Below are 25,413 nucleotides of genomic sequence, written 5' to 3' on the forward strand. Positions count from 1 at the left end.
TCAGCATTTGGCGTAGAACACAGGCCAAAACCACCCATCCACATTCTTTTGCATCAAAACACTGCCTATTGTGGTATCCGAGGCATCTACAAAAACATGAAAATCCTTCTCCCAATCTAGGGGCATCAGCACCAGAGCCTTTGACAGTAATAACTGTAATCTTTGATATGCTATATCATAGTCAGGAGTCCACTAAAACTGAAACTTCGGAATATGTGTCATCAAATTTAACGGTACCGCAATATGGGCCAACAACCGGAGATGTCTTCCATGCCACCTGATTTGCTCCAAAAATCAACTTACTTCTCTTGGGTTTTGCGTGGTGCACGCACCTACATAATAGCCGCCACGTTACTGGGATCCACTGCAATGCCGTCCTTAGAAATGATATGGCCCAGTAGCATGCAATTTTTACTGCAAACACACTTTTCAGTGGGTTGAGGCTCAACCTAGCCTCTCGGCATTTCAGCAAACATAATCGCAAATGCATCAAATGCTTATAGAATTCACTGAAAACACTGAAGTCATCCAAGAATACCTGCATAAACTCCAACAAGTAATCTCCAAAAATTTCCTGCATGTCCCGTTGAAAGGTGGATGGAGCATTCCGGAGTCCAAACCACATAACAATACAAATGAACACTTCCCAATTTGTAAAAAATGCAGTTTTAGCCTGATCCTTTGGTGCCATCCGCACTTGGTTATACCCACTGAACCCATCCAGAAAAGAGTAAATGTCGTGGCCTACTACATCATCCAAGATACTATCAATGTATGGCAAAGGAAAAGGGTCCGAAATAGTGGCCGCATTCAGCTTGTGGTAATCCACACAAATCCGCAATTTCTTATTCTTCTTGGGTACTATAACAATTGGGGATATCCATTCTGCTTTATCCATCGGCACAATAAATCCCACTCGTAGTAATCTATCCAATTCTTCCTTAACCTGTTTGGCCACATGCGGATTCATTATGTATCTCTGCTATTTAACAGGTACCGCATCAGGCTTCAAATCGATCTTATGCTGGTAAAACTTCGGGTCCAAACCCTTCATATCCGAGTAATCCCATGCAAACACATCCTTGAATTCCCACAAAACAGGTGAATCAGATCTTCCCAAAACTCCACCGGAAGAGCAGCACTAATCTTCACAAGTTTGTCTTCCAACGGCTCACCCAAATTTATTGTCTGCAATTCCTCTTCCTTGGCCCTAGTCACTGTTTGCATCTGTTTCTCGAGATTCCTTTCCTGCAGCAGTATCTCTTTTATGTCCAACTCGGCCAATTCATCAACAGATTTCTGATTATCCCTACCTTCTGCTTCACTTCCGGCTTCCTTCGCAGATTGATACCCCTGCTGTATTTCTTCAATATCAATATCATAGAGTGACACCAGATCTTCATTAATTGCCAGAAAATTTGCTTCCTCATCATCATCCAAGCCTTCTACCATATTGACGGTCTCTGCACCGCTCTTCCAAAGTTACTTTAACTTTCTTCTTCCCCCCTGGCGGAGCGTCAATACATTTGTTTCCCAATTATGCTTAACTTTCGCCTACCGGCAAGCCCGTCCCAGCAAGCAAAAAATTAAAATTAGCCTGCGCTCCTTCCATATCTAGAACCATTAAAGACAACTAGAACTGTATCCCAACCAACTCCACCACCATATCCCGCAAAATTCCCAGAGGATGCACTTGTCTTTGATCTGCCATCCGAAACCAGAAAAGATGCGGCTTCCCATTGCATTAAGTCATACTTCCTACAAGTAGCGGTGGTAATAATATTGACTCCAGACCCACCATCTAGTAGCACTTGATCAATCAGATGACCTCTATATTTTACTGTAGTTACTGGAATACAAGTGTCTGACACAGTGGTACCGCATCGACCGGGCCTTCCAGCTGCTGCACTACATGGATTGCGGGTTCTTCCACATGTGGTTTCCTTTGGTTAGTAATCTGATCTCTGAATGCGGGTACCAGTTCCAACAACTGCCCGAGTGGTATAGTGATGAGATACTGCCATAAAGATGGAATTTTCGGAGTCGAAGTCGGACTCGGTACCTTGAGAGTTTCATTGCTCAATCCGCCTTGTTGGCTAATGTTTTCCGGCATGTCCATTCCCGTTATGGTACTCTAGTCAGCACTAGTATTATTTTCTTCGATTTCCCGGATAGGCCCGCACTTCGCCCCACTTCAGAATAGATTGGATGCTATTTGGCAACCCAAGTGGACAATTATGCCTTACCGCCTCCTGCTGTGGCCAGTCAATTGTCTCTAATATCTTGTGCCTTCACCTTACCACTAGATTTGGTTACAATATGGATTGTCAAGGATTCATCTAATGCAACCAACTACACCATACTGACGCTCAACGCCTTTCCAGCTGACTTTGATTGCTTTTCTGCCTTCCTCTAGGCATCATCTGCTGCTGCCTCCAAACATTCCCAATGGCCCTCCTCCAAGCAAAACAGACAAGTTTTAGTGCGCGGCATGGCACCGCGACCTCGGCCTCTTCCACCACCTCTTCCGCCCCTGAATGAGCTACCCTGGAATTCCTGCTGTGTCCGGGCAAAAGATACTGTCGGTTCAAATGATTCTGTACCATGCCAACCGCCTCTACCTGTCTTTCGTGCTCGACCATTATAATGGCAATCTTCCGTATTATGGGTATAAGATTTACAAATCTCACACTAGCGGCACTGATTCAAAGCACATTCGTGCACGGGGTGACCCGGATTCTTGCATGTAACGCACCAAGGACGCTTATATGTGTTCTTTCCAGTCTCACTTTAACTCGAGGAGCTTTGCGAGTTCTCCGTATGGTGCTCATTTTTATGGTCTTTCCCCTTCTTCGACCCTTTCTTGGACTTCTGGGCTTCCTCATCCTGTGAGTCCTCACTGTCATCCAAGTAAGACTCTGAACTATCATCAGAATCTTCACTATCACTTTCCTTACGCTTTCCTTTTCCGGTCTTCCTCTTGATTTTACTGCCCTTGCCTTTCCCATAAGTGTCTAATGAGCGGCCTGCCCGTATTGCTTGCTCAATGACATCTTCCAAGGGTACAATTACCATATCCAGTGTGGCCATTGCCGTCCGCAAATCCTTTGTGAGACCTGTCACAAAGTAGGAATTCAGCACCTCCAGAGCTGGTCGCTGAGCCACTGGAACCCTCTACAACAAGATTCGGAAACATCCTTTCGGCCTTGCTTTAACTCCCGCATGCCCTCTAGGATTTGCGGCATTGTCTTCTCTTTCCTGAATCATCACAAAAATGCCCACTGTACCTCATCATAGGTCGGGAAGTGATCCACTGGATACTTCGCCAGCCATCGCGCTGCTTTACCCTCTGCAGCGTCTCAAACATCGCCTCCTTACGTGCGGCATCCATTGCCCAGGCACGTTTAATGCATAGTGTTTATCAAACTGTCTAACATGAGCATCAGGGTCTTCTGAGGACTTTCCACCATTTGTTGTATCGGACCGGTGTTGCAGCTGCCATCACTACCGGAAAGCGAAAATAATTACCTCAAAACTCCAGATGGTGAACCAGGTAACCGACTATGCCTTCTTTGGGACTCAGATCTTCTTACCGGCAGGCAATAACCAAGCTCGTCTACGGTTGATTGAGGGCACCGATTCATCCTCGCTAGTTTGCAATTCCCCATCGGCGGATGCAACACCATCGCGCTTCGCCGAACGGGACTGCGGCCTCTCCGACGACGCGGTTCACCGGTACATGGAACAATCGGCGACGGCGGTCCTTGAGAGCACGTGCGCATGAAATCACCGGGGATCCGGGGATCCGGTGATCGTGGTCGCCATGTGTTATTCATCATAATTAATTGATAAGATTAATGTGTTATTCATCATAATTAATTGATAAGATTAATGTACAGATAATCGATGTTAAACATAAGCTTAACTACTGCATAATTTGAGAGAGGAAACAATCATCAAGAATATAATCTACTGTAAACACAGAACATGGCAAAGATTTGCACACACAGACAAGATAACTTCTAGCTTATTTATTCATGTACTTCTTACAATTTATAGCAGGCGTACAAGCACCGCTTGACGTTCCAGTATGACTGGAACGTCAAGCGGGCGTACAAGCACCGCTTGACGTTCCAGTATGACTGGTTGTGACTATTCGTTAATTTATTCATACCAGCAGCCGCCCAATACAATAAACTATACAACCATGCATGACATCAACTACAAAAGTATTATGGGTCTCCCAAATCTCTCATCTTTGGCATTGTATGTGCATCTTTGATCATAAATCCACACAAAGTACTCATAATTATAGGTCCAAAACACAAAATTAATAGTGCATTTCTTATGGCAAGGTTCCTAGTAAATATTAAACACTTTCCCTCATTAGTTTTCACATCTCTCCCTAGGTAGGATTGAGCATTCACTTTATTTTTTCCTCTATGTTTCCATAGTCCAACAGAGACTTTCCATTAAATGTAATGTCCATAGTTTATGACATAAACATTGAAAGTTTTTACGCGGTTCTACTTGGTGTCATCAATTAATAAGCAGGACGGTTGACCCATCAACTAATAAAGTGTAAACCTAACTAGGGCCCAGAACTGTCAACCTTTCCACCATACACCTTTACCATCTATTTGCAGAGACAAAATACCAAGGTATAGTGCTCGAAAAAAGGGCATTCTAGTGTATTTGTACTGGCCAAAATTAAGAAAAATCGACTGAGATTTTAAGTAACCCTTATTGTAAAACGAATGATTCTACATATATTTTAGTTATAAAACTAGCATATAGTAAAGATTGCGGAAACAAAAACCGGATAGATTTAAGAATTTTTCTTATTTTGATTGGTTGAAAAATATGTTTTTTTCCGAGAACTACCAACATATGTGTGTAGTAAATAGGCTTTCGTCTAGGTTAGCATTGTAGCCTTTCTACCAATGGACCAGAAACATTTTTTTCACAGTAAATCACAGGCTTACACTTGAAAATTCCGAAGGTTTTTCATAGTGTTTAAGTTGAAATGTAACTATGATACTTTTGATATTGCATATGTTTAAAATTTAAGGAAATAAAATTTACAAGTGAAAATGGAAATGTAACAGGCCCATTATATATAGTTTGTAGGTTTTCTATTACTCAGGATGAAATAACCCAAAAACCAATTGACTTTAAAGCAATTGAATACACCCTTGACTTTAAAGCTCGCTCTCTCTCTCTTACACACACAAAAACATACACACACGCACCATCCACCCTCACTTACACAGCATCCCTCTCTCTCAGCCCATCTCTCTCTCTCTTGTTTCTGAGAGCTACCATGCCTCTATTGAAAATCAACTCCATTGAAATTTTCCTCTTTTTTTTTCCATGCTATCGTATAGGATTTCTGAGCAGTAGGATTTTCTATAGCAAATGGAACCATTTAGTAATTATGCATTAGGAATGACAAAAGTGTTTTTCATCCTCTTCCTTGTTTTTGTAGAACACTTGGTGCTTTCATACCATCATGTTGCTAACAATGAGCTACCTGTTCAAATCTAGGGAGTGATTCAGTCATGCGCTCTCTTTGAGCTCCCCGCCGTCCAGCCTAAATCATGCGCCCCTTCGCGCTAATCCCCCCCCTCCCCCCTTTTCCTCTTTTCCGTTCTCTTGCGCATGGCCTACCCTGCCTGCTTCCCTCCCCCCTTCATTGGACTGCACCTCCCTCCCCTGCCTTTTCCTTTCTCCTCCCCCCCCTCGCCCACCCACCCCGCTTCCTCCCTCCCCCCCTTCACTGCTCTGCGCCCCCTCCTTTATGCCATCCGTTTGCTGCCCTCCATCCCCCTCTTATCTATGTGTTGCTCCCCCTCCCTCTTTTCCGCCTTCCCCCCTTTCTTCCCGGTTCCCCACCTTCCCTCCTCCGTGTTTGCTCCTCGTTTCTCCTTCCTTTCCCTCTTCCTGTGCGCAGCTTGATTTCTCAAGGCGTTTTCATCTCGACAAGTCTTGGCATTTTTTTATCTTCACCCTCGTGAGGACTCCACAGAAGCCGCTCCGTCAACCCCCACTGAGGCCACCTAGCTTGCTTATCTTTTTCCGAAGCAGACCTTCATATCCTCACCACCATGACTATTGCAACATTAGAGGCCTCCACCCTGGTTTGCAAAATTGTTGGTAGCCACCCTGCACGTGGACAACTCAGAGATTGTTTACAAGAGAGCCTCATTGGTGAGCCTACAAAGATCACAGACATTCACCCTCTAGGGCGTGGCTACTACTAGGAGGAGTTTGACTCACCAGCGGCGTTAGACCAAGTCATGCAATTGAGCCCCCTTGCATTGTGTATGGTGCAGGCCTTCTTTGCACAATGGCAGCATGGCTTAGACCTTGCGTCTAACCCTTTGGCTGGACAATTTGCTTCCCAAGCCTTAGGAAAGAATACCTTCCTTTTCTTCTAGTGATTGGTGGTGCAATCGAGAGAGTGATGGAATCTCCTCCCACTACTGCCTCAGCTCTCGCACGGGCAGCCGGGATTCCATCCCTTTACATTTGTGTTGCCTCTCCGGATTCAATGCCTCATGTTATATCTATTCCTTGCCTCCGAGGCAACCCCATCATGTAGCGCATGGAGTATTTAGGCCTTCCAGGTCATTGCTTCATTTGCACGCAGATAGGACATCTAGCCAGAGCTGGCCCTCGGCGTCATTCTAGGAGACCACATCCGATGTCCCCCCCCCTCCCAGGTCACCCGTTCAAATCGTCACCATGGAGCAGAGAGAGAGGCAGGTTCCCAGGCAGCGGAGCACCAGGTCCCGACCACACAGACGGCCCAACGACTACTGGAGAGTGGCAGAGGGTCGAGCTGTCAATCAACCACCAGAGCTGAGCGCCATCGTGGCGTGCACCAAGCTAACAGAGTACAGGAGGATTCTGTTCTATCAGAGAACCGTTTTGAGAATTTATCACAGCACCTACTCGTTGGCGATGGGCCCCCCAAGTCTTCGGCCCCTCTGGTTTGGCGGCTGATTCCCCATCGAGATTCCTCCCCCGACTCTCTACCCAGTGAGGCCATTAGACACCACTGAGCCCCCGATGAGCCTCTCCCAGTAGCCGTCCTCTCCGATGGATATCTCCTAGCAGCAACACCCCTCATCGGCCTCTCCGCCCCCCGCCGTCTCCCCCTCCTCCTCCATCCTCGACCTCGACTCTACCGAGTAGTTTGGTCTGCCCCGTCGTCCTCATCAGAGCCTGCCCTCCCCCCCCTACGCCTCTCCAGAGCACTCCCGTCGACCCCCAGCAGGCCCCGACCCGGACTGAAGGCAGGCGGCGAGCTCCGTTCGCCGCTTGCTTCATCGTTTCTCTGAGCCGGTTGAGATGACTATTGTCGCCTCCCCGATGAGGGCTCTCCCACCAAAGTCCCCAAGTAGGCCCCCCAAGATCTTGGGGCAACTTGTGGATTATAGTTTCTTCCGATGTCTTCTGGCGGAAGAGACAGATATGTTTGAGGAGACAGCAACCCCTATTCGGATATGTGGGGTTTTTCACCACTCTAGACCCTCTACGCCAGAGAATGGTGCGATGATCTTCTCTTTCCCTTTGAGTGCAACCTTGGGGACGGAGTGGGACTTAGAGTCGGTGGCTACTGCCATCCAATGCCAAGAAGTTGAGCTCTCCCATCATCTTCACGATCTTCGCATCACCGACGTACTCACTCATCTATGGCCATTGGCTAGGATGGAGCTTGGAGGCTCATGCCACAAAGACCAGGACGTGGAGATGATGGCCTCCAGCCTGGAGGTGCTACTTTTGTGTTCATGCATACTTATGTCGCAGTACCTCTTCCCCCTTCTTACAGGTACCTCCATTGTGATTGATGGAGTCATGAGTACACATACTCTTGCACTCGGACATAGTGGCATCACATGGAGGACAGGATCAGTGCCCACTTGGCGTGCCTTCGCCCCAGGATGGATTGTGATTATTCCTCGTCGAAACGCATGCCCAAGACTCTTCGAGTGGAGGGTAGTTCCGCTAGTTCCGCCTCACACACTGATTAATATGCGGATAGTCTCATGGAACATACTGGGTTTAGGGGGGCCTCGGTGCTTTCATAGACAAGGCTTCCTCAAAGGATAGCTTCACAGAGCCACAGTTGGGGGACCTATCGACATTTTATTCCTCCAGGAGCATCACCTTTCTGAGGGGCGCACCCACCAATGCAGGAAGATTTTACTAGGCAGAAGTCATACTTTCTAGTCTCCATCCTTCGGCCCTTCAGGGATGTAGGGATGAGTTTTTGTTTATGTCAGAGAGCAATTTTTGCCGGCAGTGGACAAGCTGAGGAGTCATAGTTCCGGGGCGAGCACAGTGGGTAACATTTTGATTGGAGAGGATGGTGTTGGCTTCCTCAATGTTTATGCCCCAAACTCTGCAAGTAGAGCCCTCTTTTGGAGCACAGTCCAGTAGACCCTTCCACAGCTGACTTTTGGTGCATGGGTGGTGACTTCAACATGATAGATAGTCTCGCACGGCCACAGTCTCAAGAGCAGAGTACTCTACCTGGGAGGAGATGATACTCATACTTAGGGGACAAGACCCTTGACATCTTCTAGAGTTTGGGCGCAGCACTAGGAGCCTTAGCTTCTCACAATCGGATAGGAGCACTGGCCCCAACCTCTCTAGACTTGACAGGTTTTATGTTGACGAGTGGGCTTGCAACCACGGGGGCATGATTGGCATCTTGGCAGGCACTACTTTTTCAAATCACGCCCTGGTTATTATGTGCCTAAAGGACCCTTGGAAGCATGACAGGCATGCAAGCTCTAGGATTTCGGATAGCCTCATTGAGGACCCCGAGATCTGCAAACAGGATAGAGCAGATATGGGCGGGACTAGACTTTATCTAAGGCTCTACTACATGCACATTGGATGTGGGCCTAGGGGAGATCAACAATTTCTTGCAAGAGGCAGCCCACTGTAGATTGGAGGGATTTCGAGAGCAGGAGAGGAGTTTGGAGGGGTCTGGCCTCTTTATAGCGGCTTCACGAGAGTTCCCCAGCAGATAGCCCGTGGATTGAGAGTCAACTTGCTACCGCCCGCACGGAGATTAGATCCACTGAGGAGAGGAGGGTGGAGTACATGTACCATGCCAAAGCTTCATTTTGGACTCGAGCCGATTGACAGGTCACAAGGGATCTCTTTGAGATAGCCGGCCCCCACAGGAGGAGAGATGGTATTCGCAGATTGTGTGGCCAGGTTGGAGCTATTGTTTGTAATCCCCCTCATGTGAGAGCCATCGCCCACTGATTTCTTCCGATCTCTTCTTATCTCACTGGTGCCCCATTATCCCCACATGTGATGGACATGTGTGAGAGGGTCTAGCGAGCACACGAGAGGTGTGGTTCCCACTCTCTTCGGTCCTTCTTATTGACTCCATTCACTATGGAGGAGTTGGCAAAGGCGTTGATGGCACTACCCAGGGGAAAATGCCCAGGGGCGGACGGGCTTCCAGTCTCTTTCTTTCTTCGTCACTAGGACCTCATGGAAGGCAACCTTCGAGCTACCTTCAATGAGATTATGCTCACAGGTGCCATGCCAGAGAGACTCTCAGAGGGCTTGATACATATGATTCCTAAGGAGGGTGGTGACAGATTGGAGATCCTACAGTGGAGACCCATCACTCTTCTAGGGACCGCCTATAAGATCTTGGCCAAGGCCATAAGCAAGAGACTCCAACCTTTCCTCAATAACTTGATTCATGACACTCATACTAGCTTTGTTCAGGATCGGATCATCCTGGACAATGTCTTCACCTTCTAGGAGGCAACAGCATCGGCTAGGATGCGGCAACAGGACCTCATAGTGCTACTACTAGATTTTGAGAAAGCTTATGATAGAGTGGATTGGAGCTTGCTAGAGGGAACGATGAGCCGGATGGGATTCCCCATGGAGTGGATTCATGGGGTTTTAGGACTCTACTCAACCTCTCACAGCCAAGTCCTCATTCAAAGAGCCCGTGGTGACAGATTTCCCCTTTCCCACTCGGTACGACAAAGCTGTCCTCTTGCACCTTACCATTTCCTATTCGCCGGAGAGGCCATGAGTAGTTTTCTCTCAGCCTAGGAGACCAGACTTCAGGGGTTGCATCTCCCCTGCTACCCTCACAAGGAGCTACTTGACTCAGAGTTTGCAGATGACACAGCAGCTTACCTTTCAGGAGATGTGGGGAATCTCCGAAGATTCACGGATGCGATTGAGATCTTTTTTCGCGCATCAAGAGCATTGATCAACTAGCACAAGTCGTGTGGTTTTTGGGTAGGCCGCCCTCGACTTGGCGCCCAGTTGAGGCTTTCTAGTGGATCCCGAGGGGCACTCCAATTCGCTACCTTGGATGCCATGTGGGCATTGATATTTCTCCTCAGCAATAGCTCGCCCCTCTTCTTCTGAGTATTCGGAAGAAGCTTTTATACTGGAGTTCTGTGAGACTCTCCCTAGCAGGTAGAGTGGTGGTGGCGAACCAGATTCTTCTTCCTACTATGTGGTACATCACTTCATGTTGGGCCTTCTCTCGAGATTGTATTGGTCAGGTATAGCGGTTGATCCGGAACTTCTTATGGACCGGCAATGACAGGAGGCCTGCCAAGGCCAAGGTGGCTTGGAGAGTGATCATTCAGCCATGACGTAGAGCGGGGATGCAGATGCGAAACATGTTTAATGGACACGGATTAGTTTAAAAGCAGAAGGGTTTGGAGTGAGGGGGGCAAAAAGTAACTCCTTTAATTAGCATTAGCGGGAAAAGCCTGGCTCTCGTAATCAAGGGACCTGTATGCCGGGTGGATATTAGGCACGTGGACATCAAACCTACCCACTTGGAAGAAAGTACATAGTGGGTGGTAGAATGTCACCTTAGTGTGGCGTGAGTCACCATACTGCACTACTCATTTACCCCGTTTTTCTTCCAGTGTTTGCAATGGAAAGAATGGCTTAAGTTCCCTGGATTTAATTGATAACGGTACTGTGGGCAATCTGCCGTCAGGGAACGAGAGTGTCAAACGGCACTCAGGGATATTTGCACCATTACTATTAGGAGTGGTCGCTACGTGGGCAGGGCTGGCCATTGAGGGCCAAAGGTTTGCCCTAGGCCTCATTGACCCTGCTATTCAAAGTCGTGCCCTGTTGGGCAAGCTATTGAAGGACTACTTCCTGGTGGTGAGCCTTGGAAGGATTTCCTCTTGGCCCAGATTTCAACACACTCCGAGTCTAGGGGGGCCTTGGCTGCAGAGTACCACATGGATCTTCATAGAAATGCGAGCCCGCGGTTTTAGTCCAACTTGTGAGGACAAATTTGTAACCGGTTTACTTCGAGCTTAGTATCACCTCAGGCCGGCCCTTAGGCAGTTAGCTCTGGTAGCTTTAGAGGAGCGGCTTCAACAGCCATTGGTCTGGAACCCCCTGATCAGTTTACCTAGTGGCCACCTGTTGGGGGACCAACCTCATGTATCATGGGGAGCGGTGAGCATAGGACCTACCAAGTCCCTTGGAGATTGGCTCGCACACAGACAGTTACCCCCGAAGGTGTAGGAGAGACCTGACAGGAATCCGGGGTAGAGACAAGCTCAACATCGACATCGACTCAGCTATTCCTCAAGAGTGGTTGACTCCTAGCCTAGATGTGACTCCCATTGTGTGGCTAGGTGTGTTTACCAAGCATGATATTCTTGTGACATTCCATGGAGCAGATGAGGGTAGTGGTTTGCTCACCTTTTCTATTGGATCCCATGGTAGATTAGAGAGATTCGAGCTCCCCTTACAGGATTTCAGTGGATGCACCTTACAGAGGGTGAGGATGATTGGATTTCAGGCTCAAGAGTGGCACATAGACCCACCACCTGCCAAGCTGGCTAGGGAGAGATTCTGGCGGCTATGGATATATGGGAGTGCTGACCTCTCACGCGCCTTCAATGGGACCCAGGCGAGTGGACTTGGCATGACCCCACTGATCGGGAGGATACTCTGGATGCCCCCTTCTTTGCATATACAGCGCGACTAGGCTGCAGGATCCAGATGCCAGAGATTGATGGCACCCCAACAGCAGTAACACACTGGCAGTCACAGGGCCTCTCACAGCACTTCCTCTCAAATTTTTGGAAGAGTCTTTGGGACAATTTTCCGCCTAGAAATATTACCCTCTTTCTTTGGCCGATTACACACAGGAGCTTGGCGGCCGGCACTTGGTTGGCAGCTGGAGGTAGGCCAACAGCTTGCCCGAGGTGCAGCCACCCCCAAGAGTCTCAGCAACATTGTCTTTGGGATTGCTTGAAGGCTCAATAGGTTTGGCGGCAGATTCTCCGCATCTTCACTATGGACATGGCATCGACCCGGATCATTACATGGGGCATTGTCACTTTGGCCACAAAGGCTAAGGTAGTCAGGGCTTACGAGGAGGATGGGGGAGGGCTAGCCCTTCAAGTCTCTCACCACACCCCATCTCAACATTACCAGTCTCACAGCCCCACCTACAGATCATTGGCGACCAGGCTCATGCCAACGATGGGAGATTCGCAGTAGCATTACAGCCTGGCACATATGGCAAGCTAGATGCAGCAAAGCCATTGAGGGTACCCAGACTCCGCCAGCTGAGTCTATCAGGAGCATTTGGCACACTATCATACATACCCTCCGCGGCCAGCGGGGAAGTTGCAGGGAGGATCCAACCGCATGAGAAAGCAGCGGGGAAGCTTTCTTGAGGCTCTGGCAGCTTGGCCCTTTTCTCAGTGATAGAGGTGGTGACCCCACTTGGCATTACAAACCACCTGTGTGGTTGTACCCCCCTCCCCCCCTGTATGAGATAGCCTTCTCCTCAAAGAACGGCCAACCGGAGGAGAAGCGTCTCTTCCCCCTCCTTTGAATACTTGATTCCCGCCCTGTGCATGAGGCAAGATTGTATTTAGCCCTTTGTGGCTGTTTTTAGCCCTTCGTGGTTGCTCTTTCAGTAACTAATAGAAGGATCTTTTTCCCGGAAAAAAAAAACAGTGAGCCCACATTTGTGTCTCTCCTACATTCACACAATTGAACAAGATGAGAAATACCACACTCTCTTCAATCCACATGGCATGCCGAGTCTCCTACCTTTCACACAATTGAACAAGACAAGAAATACCTTGAACTTTCCCAATGGCCTACAATTTCCTGTGCTTCTTCTTGCCATCTACCCACAGCTATGCCAACTACTTCCCCCAATGCTGATTTTTAGCCCCCATCTTACACAATTTATTCAATTGTACATTACCTGTGGATATTCAAATGTCTCATCAAAAGTTAGCACAAATACACCACTACTCTCAGACCTTGTGCAGCCCTAGTAATTATTATGCACAACTACATCAGCCACCACCTTCTGCAAAGGCAAGCCAAAGGATATTCATGGACACTTAACAAATGTTTTGAATGACGGCTAGACGAAGAAGCTATAGGATATCTAAATGATCCAAAAAAAGGCACATGCAAGAAGTAAACTCCTACCAGGGTTTGGGGATCTTAAACACCTTTCGGCATTTGGGGGTCTTACTTAATTGGTTGTTTTACACTGTAACCCAAAGCTATTAACATTCATTTGTATGTACGTATACATTTATTCCATCACATGAGTTCAATACCAGAAACCTCACACGTGCGCATGTGTATGCAAGCATGTTACTATACCAAAAAGAAGCATGCCTATGGAAAAAATCGTATCTCCTGATAGATTGCATTGCCCAAGAAAAATTAGTTCTTCCATCCTTTTGCTTCTTCATAAAGAGGCCATAAGTCATTTATCCAAACCAAAAAGCACACTTTTAAGAATTTGCTCATAGTTCTTCATGTAGGTGCAAGATGCTAATTGTCATTATGATGCCCAAACCTTGTAGAAAATATAACAATAATTGAGTCTTATTCACAACACTTCACAACACTTTGCTGCAGTCAAACACCTGAATTGGAAGTCTCCTTGCTTGCCAAGCCCTAAAACACCCATCATCTACAGCTTCACTTCTACACCACCTACAATGATCCAAAGAAAGGCACGTCCCTTTGGATGCAATGTCTGCACAATCTTCAACCGCTTTTAATTGCCGCCTTTGAGAACCATTGCAATTTGCCCCTAGTTTGCTCACAAGCTCTAGATGGTAACATTCTTGAGGCAGCTCACACCATTCGCACTGATTCTCTTGAGCTTTCTTGCAAGAGTCTCTGTCCTCAAATAGGCATCGCATATCTTCACCCCTCAGCGCCTGCAACTCCATGCACTCTGTCGACAGAATATGTTCAAGTAGCAGGATGATGACACCCAACCACAAGCTGCAAAAGGTCATCTTTCTTTGCATACTCACTGGACCGGCTGAAAAACACTGTCAGCTGTTTTTCACATAGAAATTCAGCAGTAACTTGCATAAATGCACTTCACATGAAATATTGAAGTGCCAGAAAAGAGTGCCAGATTTTGAGTATGAACATAGGCACACGTGCACAAACAGATATTACCTCTAGATACATGCAGACCTAAAAACTATGCTATTAGGCTACTTTCTGCTCAATGCTTCTTTAAAAAACTTGGTCACAAGTGCCCCAATTATTGCTTGACTGCTTGATGAGGCCACGAACATGGATGAAATACCAACTGCTAAACCGAAAAAGAGCATGATAACGCTGCATCTTCTTCACAGCAGTTTAAAGAGGCGTATTTGAGTAAACGAGTAAACATGAGGGAGCCCTTTCCAAGGTGATACTACTCAATGATTTAAGGAAGGCCTTCCTCTATTCTCTTGACAGACACTACCTTGACAGACAATGGTAAATCATATCATCAATGGCAACAAATGTTAGATTGGGGACATAGCTAGGGTTAGGCTTCGTGCATAAAACCATCAATATTTTGAGTCTTGTCACGTTAAGGACCAGAGGAGGCAATGAGAGAGTAAATAAAAGTCCATGAATGCTTGAATTGGCATGCACTGACCTATGAAGTGAGGCAGGGCACAGGAGGAGCACCATGAGACGCAGACAAAGCTGAGGAACCAGCAGAAGGAATCAATCCACTGCCAAATTGATAAAACAATAGGTGAGATCGAAGTGTGCTCATGGGGGATCAAAGAGGATTAGCAACATGATTAGGACATGATTAGTGAGACGAGATTAGAGTGCTAATGACACACTTAATCACATGTTTGAGGCAAGAGCAATAGGTTAATCCCACACAATTTTCATTAAGATGGAGCCTCTTATATAGGCTTGAAGTACAAAGCATGTGACATCACTGATGAGGTCAAAAGGTTCCCCTACATTCTCTCCCATGAATCTAGTCCCCATGTGCGCTAAAGTCAACATATTCTTGTGCATTAGATGCAGTAGACTCTCCTGTGCTCCCACTTTTGCTAAGCACCTGCTTCTAGTAGATTCTTGAGCTTTTACTTTAAGTAACTGACAAAATCGTATGTCCCCCAATTAATCTCTGAGGTCTATGACCACCACCATTACCCTATGTCCATACCATAACCATAATTGGAGATGGCCATTGGGAGCCAACTTCCAGCACAAATAGTATGAGAAAGAAATATCACCCCAAGAAACCTTTGCATCACCAAACCAGTATTGAAAAAGCCAAAAGTTGGGTAGAAAAAGGGCCCAAAAGCCTTTATAAAATGCAAGAACTTGCTTTGATATGCATGTCGGCTGCAACCAACCAGCCGATTAGCATACCAACACAAATTCCCATCTACATAGAGGGGCTTTCACTCAATTTGCAAACCATCCACCACCTAACTGCAGCCCTAGCACCAGCGTATGTCAGCAAGAGCAGAACACTACTCCACAGCAGCCCAGACTCTGCATATCATTGAGAGCTCCCAGGTTGCAGCAGTTTCACGCAGCACAGCACAGAAGATATAGACAACCTGATCTGTTCCCAGAATCTCATGTATATGCAGTAGCCTGGATACCAATTACGAGTTTTGAACTTGAGCAACATCTAAGAAAGATTTTAAGTTTGCAAAAGCCCCTTCAGCTAGGATAGTCAAATGCAGAAGTCAAATTATGCGCTACTTCTTTGGAGCACGCCCCTGGGCTGGACAATATTGCAAAATACATAGGTCATCTTCTTCATAATGGATGTTGTGAAACTGTACTTCTTACCTAATGTGGTGCAGCAGCATGGTCATCCAGTATAACTCAAAAGAGCAGTAAACTTCGTGAAGCTGAGTTATAATATTCCACCTGAGACCAAAGTTACTTGCAATCGTGCATGCCTTGTGCAAATGCTTTGGAGAACTGTTCAGTATGATTTGTGATTCAAGTAGAGGCAGGAGTTGTGATGTGCTGCACAGCATGGCCATTTAGTAACTTACGAGAGCAGGAAACTTCATGGATTTATATGATTAAAAATTACTTACAATTTTACATGTCTAGTGCAAATGGAGGCACTATATGATTGGCATACAGTTTCAAATTCGATCTGACCATAAATCACTCAAATCCCCTTCTGCTTAACTTGACAAATGTTGCATTCCGTCAATAATGCCAGATAGTCTTCAAAGAAGTTCTTGTCAAGCCAAACTGCTTCGTGCGTCCCTCGGTCCCGAAATCTCGTGAGGAACTGACGCTCTTTTCAGCCAAAGCCAAGCTTGAAACAGTCCAAAAAAATCTGTTATGGAACCATCACTTCGGCTTCGTCAACAATATATGGTTCCAGTTCATCTTGGTGTCACCAATTGGCCGACCATTTGGTCCATCTCCAGTTTTGTGTCTCGTTCACTTGAGGCCAGGCCGGTGTCTCATGTGAAGAGGCCAGTATTTTTGCTTAACATGGACGGGAGCCAGACTGGTGCCACCCATGTGTTCGCAGGATAGTGTCGTATGGACGGGAGCCAGACTGGTGCCACCCGTGTATGACCTGGACTGTGTTCTATCCATGGGATTGTCACGCCATGGAAGAGCCAGTATTTGTGCCGTGTCTTGCCTATGGGACTGTCACTCCATAGGGAGGCTCGTGCCTAGAACTGTGTTTTACCTATGGGACTGTCACTCCATAGGAAGACCACGATTTATGTTTTATGTCGTGCCATTTTTGTGCTCGACATATATTACTTGTTCCATGAACGGGAGATATGTCCATGATACTATTTGCACATGCACTCATGTTTTGCATGTTTGAAACTGTTTTCGCATGACTTGTATTCTTGTGTTTGCCTACTTGACGTGCCGCTTACTGAGCGGGGACGCCTGCCACTGAGTCGTGAAGTTTGCTCTGTCTTCTGACGAGTTTTGTTGCATGTGAACAAGTGGTAAGTGTATTGCACTTGTTGGTTTAATAGTTTTATTTCTAACCTTTAATGTTATAAGGTCGTAGGTTCACATTCACTTAAAAGTGGGCACCCACATATGGGCCAAGATGGGGAGCCACACTTAACCCTTTGTGTGTGTAGGGGTGGGTGCATGGCCACCTACCCACACCACACCGTGAAACTGGCTGCCCCCATGCAACCTTGGGGAGCCAGCCAGCTGTGGTCGTGGAACTCCTCTCCAATCACCTACAAAGAGGCGACCATCTTTCAGCATCACACACAGATGATTGTACAGCTCCTCCTTCTCAAGCTGCGCCATCTCCACCACCTCTGCTGGCGGCTGGACTTGCTGCAGGTGGTTGCGCTTGTTCTCCAGCAGGCTGCTCTCTATACTGCAGGCGGCACAGGCTGCAGCCAGGCGTCTGCTATCCATCAGGCGGCTGCGCCTCCTTCAAGCGACTGCGCCTCTCTCTCCCTGTCGCATCCACAGGCGGCTGCAGGCGATTGTGTCTCCTCCCCACGGGCGGCTGGAGTCAGGCGTCTCTTGCCCATACCGGCAGCTGCGCCACCCTACAAGTGGCTCCAGCAGGCGACTACTGTACTCTCCAGATGGCAGCGCCTCCCACAACAAGCTGCATCTCCTCATCCTCTCCATAGGCGGCTACGCCTCCTCCTCCTCCACAGCAGGCGGCTGTGTCTTGCACAACAGGCGGCTGTGCTCCTTTGCAAGCGGTTGCGTCTCCCTTCCATAGGCGGCATCTCCCTCCCTCAAGTGGCTACACCTTCTCCACAGGCAGCTACTCATCCTCCTCGACAGGCTGTTGTGTCTTGGTGTCCACCACTAGTAGTTGCACACAGACACCTCGGGTATTGGTCTTCCATCTGCGAGCTACAAGTAAGTGAATTCAGATTTAAGTAAAGAACTTTGTTGTAAATCTCATAAAGGATTCTCTTTACCGCTAACACCCGTTCGGTGCCGGGTAGTCCAAGCTTTTGGAGAACCACAGTCCAAAGGTGTCGAGATCGGGAGAGCCAGGCGTTAGTACGGGAGCGCCTGTTTGTGCGTGGTCCTGGAACACCAGTGGGGCACTCTCCGCGGATTCCAGTGAAGGGACAGGACCGTAGAGACTAAACCACTCAAGTGGTCGCTCTCCTTTGAACATCTACTTCGAGCCTTTTGTTTGGTACTGTATTCATTTGTACATGGACATCATTTGGTTCATTGAACCCATGGAGCATTGTATTTGTTAAATACTCCCAATAATATATCATATATTGAGGGGGGGGTCGGCCCGTTCCCGCCCCAGTGCTGGTGTCCATCTATCAACATTTCATTTCATTTCAATTTTCAGTTGTTATTAAGTTGTCCATTTCAAATTGTGATATTAAGTTGTGCTATTACGCGTGTGGGTGTCCAACGGAGTCTATTCCCACTTGACGGGATCGGTTTCACTTGGACATATGTGGAAGGAGGTCTGGCATAATGCTTCAGGAGACACACTTAAACATATGAAACCTGCTTGCAACAATTCTTAGAGTTGGCGGTCCAACTCCGATTCCATAGCCTTGGCTCCATTCAACCACTCTATGATATAGTCAATTCAAGGCATCGAGATCTTGCTCTTGACTATCAACACACAATAATCTACACAAAGTCTGGAAGATCCATTGTTTTTCTTAACGAAAAGGATCGGTGTTGCAAAAGGGGACACATTTGAACGTATGGAACGTACTTGCAACAATTCTTGGAGTTGGTGGTCCAACTCCAATTCCATAGCCTTGCTCAGGCGATACGGAAACTTACTCAATGGTTCCGAGCATGGGAGGAGATCTAACATGTGATCCTCCGGTCTAGACACGACCCGCGCGGCAAGGGGAGGAGGAGGGAGGGGGAGAGAGGCTTGTCCCAAAGAAAAATCTTCTAGAACCGGTCATGTAGGGCCTAGTACTCTCGGAATCTTCTAGAACCGGTCATGTAGAGCCTAGTACTTCTCGGAAGCACTTGTAACTATCTAGGTGGTTTGAACATAGATCACCGCGCAATGTGCACCTTTCCCCATTTCTTGTAGCATGCAATAGGTTGACCATTGTGACACGCAACAAAGCCTTCTTTAAACATGTGAGTTTATGCAATCCACTTTACTTAAGAGAGAAGATAAGAGTCGACACTAGATTGGGTCCCAAATACCCACTAACCCACTCCCTCCCTCCCCCCCCCCCCCCCCCCCCCCCCCCCCCCCCCCCCCCCCCCGTGCGCGCGGCAAGCAGGCATATTTGCTTGTATACTTTGGAAAACTTGTATAATGATGTGAATGATGCCTGTGGACTGCCAAATGCAAGGACGAGGAAGACCGAACACTGATAGAACCATATGCTAACCCAATAGCACTGTAGAAGACTCTATGAAGCCACTTATGCAAGTCCAGATCTACTGAGGATATGCACATATGTTGGGTGGAGAGGAGAGGATCTTCTAAGCTACTTAGGGGATAAGGCACGGGGTTACGTAGCTCGTGCCTGATATGTCTTGGACTGGGGCTTACAATGGGATCACGACATATGACAAATGTTCCTAAAAGGGTACTAATGATGTACAATGTTACAATGAATGATTGAGGCATTTCCCTTAGTAAGCATAGCCCGTTCTTGTAGTAGAACCAGCCATCCTGGATGGTATAGTGATCGCATCTGACTAAAGGGCCAATCTATACTAAGTCCCGAACTCCAAAGAATCCTCATACTATGCCTTCATACTGTCTAAATCCTTTCCATGTAAGTATCTCAAGCATAGTGGACTCCTACAGAGTCTGAATGATATCTTTGCGACTTAGAGCATCTGCAATGGGGTTATTTTCCCAGGGATATATTCAATCTACCTCCAAATTAAAGGAACAAGGTTTGGAAACTGCTCGCTGAAGCTCGCGCTCCCCCCTGCTCGCGCTACTGCACACCTCCCCCCTCTTCCGCCTTCGCGTTTGCTCACCCCTCCCGCCCCCCCGCCTGCATTCGCATTCGCCCCCCCCCTCCCCCGCCTGGCTGTCCTGCGTGCCCCAGTGCTGCTGCGCCCGCCGCCCCCTGCTCCTCCTCCTCTCCTTCGCGCCCTCCCATCTTCCTTCAGCGCCTCGCCCCCCCACTCGCCGCCGTTGCCATATCTTCCCCCCACCCCCTGATTCGCGTTGCTTCCGCCTCCCCCCTAGGGGCCCTTTTTTTTGTCTTTGCCGCCTTACCTTCCCCCCCTTTTTTTTCTGATTTTTTCGTCCCCTGGGTTTTTCCCCCCTTTTTTCGTTTTTGCCTTGCGCCCTTGTGTGCAGCTCGGCTCCTGTGGGACTTTCCGCTTCGCTCCGCCTTCGACCTAGCTTCAGACTCTGATGGAGGTTCCTCTCGCCCCACCTCAGAGGGACTCTCCCGAAGCCCCCTCGCCCGCTCCTGAGGATACCCCCATCAGGCTTTCTCTCTCGCCAGAAGAGGAAGCGAGCCCCACCGCAGAGGTGGAACGCCTCCAGGCGCATTCCACCATCTGCCCTATAGTCGGCACTCGCCCCAGCAGAGGGGAGATCCAGGATCTTCTCCAGGCCCGCCTTCTTGCAGATGTGGGCAAGATCCTGGATGTTCAGCTACTAGGCCGTGGTCACTACCAGATCGAGTTCGAGACTGCCCAGAGCGTGGCCAAGGTCCTAGCCATGAGTCCCCTAGACATCAGGGGTGCTCGGGCATTCTTCAGACCTTGGCAACATGGCTTTGACCCAGCAGCGGACGAGCAAGGAGAGCGCCTCTTCCATGTTACAGTTTGCTTCCCTGGACTCCGTCGTGATGAGTACTTGCTGCTCCTTTCTAGTCTGGGAGCATTGGTGGGTTCCGTGCTAGAGACTGGCCCCACAACAGCTTCAGTGGTGGCCAAAGCAGCTGGGCTACCTTCCGTCAGAGTTTTGGTTCCGGACATCTCCTCCCTTCCGAAGGTCATTCAGCTACCGAGGATGGGGGGGGATGGATTGATCAGAGAGTGGAGTTCTCGGGGCTCCCGAACCAGTGCTTTATTTGCAGGCAGGTCGGCCATCTGGCCAAGGCCTGTCCTCACAGGAGACCCCGACCCTCACAGCAGCAGCAGGCCCCTGATGGCCCACCCACAGATGCGGCTCAGTAGGCAACCTCCGAGGCACCTGCTCAGGCCACAGAGACCTCGGAGTGGCAGCCAGGACAGGGGCGCCGTCGAGGGAGACAGCCACAGCAGCATGCCCAGAGACCGATGCAGCCGCAGCCTCAGACTCAGCACCACTGGGTTCCCATGAGGAACAGCTTTGCTCCCCTACAGGAGGAGACCCCTGCGACGACTGAGGACCAGGAGATGCCAGCACCCCCTCCTTCACCCCCCCCACCCCCGTCCCCCCCTACCGCCTCGCTTCCTCCTTCACCGCCTCCTGCCCCCGCTCCGGTTTCGGCAGCGGCTCCTTCTCCACCCCCCTCGCCCCCCCCCTCCTCCCCCCCCCCCGCCAGCCTCAGCTCCCCGGGAGGCCCTGGCAGTACCCTGGCGTTCACCTGCAATCCGGAGGGCTCTGAGCTCCGATCTTGATCGAGCACCGCAAAGGAGACTTACCATGCCGATTCGGGCTTCACGGATATCATCTATCCGCAGTCGGTTGAGTCGCCTCGGCACTAGACAGCGCTCGGAGGCTTTTGATTACTCCTTCACACGGCTCTTTGGAGCAAAGGGCCCCCATGAGCCAGCACCCATCCGAGTTCATGTAGTGATACCTCCGGCCCTCGGGGAGGAGGCACTTGACTCAGCGGTGGCCTTCTCCTTCCCTCTCTGTGGCCCATGCGACCGGGAGTGGACTATGGAGCTCGCTCTTAGCACTTTGAAGACTCAGGCAGTTGAGTTTTCACACCATGTGAGCGATCTGGAGGTGACAGATGTGATAGGCCGACTATGGGAGTTGGCTCATTTTTTCTTGGATCCCGGGAGTCTGGATGCCTCAGGGATTCGCCATTTGGTCGTTCGCATAGTGGCAGACTTAGCATGCGGCCCTGGATATGTATGCATTCACGAGGTTGCTATGTCTGAGCGAGAGGCAGTCGCCATGGGACACAGCCACTGGCGTTTGATCCGTGATTCTTGCAGCACACCGGGTGGGCAGATACGTAGCCGCTCGGATGGGGACTATTCTCCATCCAAGCCGCTTGCGAAGGCCCGCCGTACGGCTGAGACAGCATCCACCTCAGCAGGTCATCCATGAGGATCATCTCATGGAATGTACAGGGCCTCGGCTGAGCACATTACATACGCTATCGTGGTTGCTTGAGGCAGGAGCTGCAGAGATGCCTAGTTGGTGGCAGTATTGATATTTTGATGATGCAAGAGTATTGATATTTTGATGATGCAAGAGCACCACTTGGGTGAGAGCAGGATCCGGAGATATGGTTCGGTGATGCCTGGTAGATGGGACACCTTTTGGTCTGCAGGGTTCGGCCCTTTGGGTGGACAGGGAGGAGTATGCATGGTCATTGCAGATGTATGGCGGCAGGCCATTGTGGATCGAGGGATCATTGTGCCTGGTAGAGCACAGTATGTCATTCTGAGGATGCATGATGAGCTCTTGGGCGTGCTTAACGTCTATGCGCCCAACCATGCTAGTGTCAGAGCAGAGTTCTGGACCCAGGTTATGGATGCATTGCCAGAGGCCCCACACTGGTGTGTCGGGGGAGACTTCAACATGCTTGAGGACCCGGCCGATAGGGTGGGAGGCAGTCATGTTACAGTGCACGGCACGGAGCTTGCAGCTTGGGAGCGATTTTGCATGTCACTGAGGATCACTGATGCATGGCAGCATGGGGCCTTCTCCCGCTCTTAGGACAGTCTTAGTTTCTCTCGGTCGGATCGCCGCGGCAGGGAGGGACTAATCTATCACGGATTGATCGCTTTTATGTGGGCGACTGGTTAGTGGAGCGAGGGGGCTCCGTTGGCATTCTCGCTGGCACCTCATTTTAAGACCATGCGCCAGTTATTGCGACACTTGAGGAGAGGACACGGGAGCCCAGCCTGCAGTTGAGGATCCCAGAGAGGGTACTTACAAATCCTAGTCTCGCTGAGGACATTGAGAGGATCTGGCATGATAGTCAATGCTCTGACCAGGATGCAGCAGGCCAGTGTGCCCAAGGACTCATCGAGCTTAGCTCTTTTCTGCACGCGGCAGCCTTGACACGGCTAAGAGAGACTCGCGAGCGGGAGCATCGGCTGAAACGCAGCCTTGCTTTGCTCCAGCGCCTTCACGAGCAGCAGCCTGCATGTGAGTGGGTGGCGTCCCAGCTGAGCCAGGCACGACAGGAGGTTAGAGAGGCAGAGGAGCAGAGACATGAGTTTTACTATCGCCGCCACGCCTCTCAGTGGACGCAGCTTGGTGATAGAGTGACTGGAGAGTTTTTGGAGATCACTGGACCCCGCCATGCTCAAGCAGGAGTCCGTCAGCTCGGGAGGCCGGACGGATCAGTAGCTACTGAGCCCGGGGAGATCAGAGCCATTGCCACTGGGTTCTATAGAGACCTACTTTCAGAGGAGCCAGCCCACTGAGGCTCGGGATGCTTGCAGACAAACTGTGTGGGCCCATGTGCAGAGGAGGATCACAGATCGTATGCGTACAGTTCTGGGTGTGCCTCTTTCAGAGGTTGAGCTTGCTGAGGCCTTGAGGGTCCTGCCGCGCCATAGTTGCCCAGGGGAGGACGGATTGACGCCTGCCTTTTTTATGCGCTATTGGGACCTTTGGGGGCCAGGCCTCCGCAAGGGCTTTCAATATGTTTTGGACACTGGGGTGATGCCATAGAGCTTTTCAGAGGGCTTGATCTTTCTTATCCCCAAGGGGGAGGGAGTATCAGATGATATTCGGCATTGGAGACCTATTACGATCCTCAATACTGTCTACAAGGTCTTAGCAAAGGCCTTGAGTTTGAGGATCCAGCCCTTCCTGGGGGAGTTGATTCATGCTACCCAGACAGGATTCGTCAAGGAGCGTAGTATCCTTAGAGCTTCTCTTGCAGCGGCTGCAGGCTCGGGCTCCCCCAGCAGGGAGCACTTGGGCACCAGAGATTCGATGGATCTTCATAGAGATGAGGAGGACAGGCCTCAGTAGAGGATGGGAGGACAGATTTACTTTGAGCACCCTGAGAGCTTGGGAGCTGCTGAGACCGGGGCTCTCTCAGCGACCTCCTTCTTGTGTTGAGGAGCGGGCCAGACAGCCGCTCATCTGAAGCCCAGCGGTTCGCACAGAGCAGGGCCTTTGAGGGGAGATTGGAGCCACCAGCAGAGACTATTCGGGGGATTTGGCAGGAGTTGATCCACACCTTGCGAGGACAGTATGACTGCATCCCCGGGGTGACTCGGATGAGGCGATCTTGCGGCGCCAGGCCTTCCACACCACCTGGCGCAGCGGCCCCTTCTATACCCTACACGCGGGGTCCCCCCGTTGGCATTACAGGCCACCTGTTTGGCTTTTCCCCCCTCCTATTGTATGATTTAGCCCCTCAGTTCTTTGTACTGATGCTTGTACTTTGCAGCACCTAGGGAGAGTCTCCCGGGCTGCCTTGCTTTGTCCACTGCTCTGTTTTCCTTGCGAGCAGGAGAGGATCTTTTGTAGCCCTATGGGCATCTTTATATAACTAATGAAAGGATCTTTTCTCGAAGAAAAAAAAAATCTACCTCCAAATTGACGAAAAAAATGACTCCACCTGGCTTGTTCGTCACTCCATTGGACACTAGGCATGGTTTGCGTCCATTTACATGCCTGATGATCCATCTTAACTGTAAATTCCTTTCCATAGAGGAAAAGTTTCCAATGCTTAAGAGCCATCGTCACCCCCAATAACTCTTTGTTGTATACTGAGTTCTTCTCTGCGTCATTCAATTTCCGGCTATAATAAGCCATTGGGTGCCCTTCCTACTAGAGGATAGCTCCTATGGCTAAACCACCTCAAAAGGATCATTCCATGAGGCCAACTTGAGAACCGGAGACTCGGAGGCAACTTTCTTCCTTGCATGGAATGCCTCAAATGCTTTGCGCATAACGGACACCTTCTAATGACGCGTCTTCACGCCCTTGAGCAAGTTTATAAGATCTATTGCAAGGTCGGA

The 25,413-nt window shown here is 49.3% G+C and overlaps 1 long non-coding RNA gene across 1 annotated transcript in view; it reads right to left on the minus strand.

Annotated features, from left to right (window-relative positions):
* Positions 1-13,702: 13,702 nt before the first annotated feature.
* LOC147617915 (uncharacterized) overlaps positions 13,703-25,413 on the minus strand; it is a 34,361-nt gene continuing 22,650 nt past the window's right edge. Inside the window, exon 2 of the long non-coding RNA XR_015262275.1 lies at positions 13,703-14,376. This is a non-coding gene — a long non-coding RNA (uncharacterized LOC147617915). The remainder of the gene's footprint in view (positions 14,377-25,413) is intronic.

The sequence above is a fragment of the Cibotium barometz genome, chromosome 36 (genome assembly GCF_041138505.1).
Source record: "Cibotium barometz isolate CiBa-2024 chromosome 36, ASM4113850v1, whole genome shotgun sequence".
In the NCBI taxonomy this organism is placed as follows: Eukaryota; Viridiplantae; Streptophyta; class Polypodiopsida; order Cyatheales; family Cibotiaceae; genus Cibotium; species Cibotium barometz.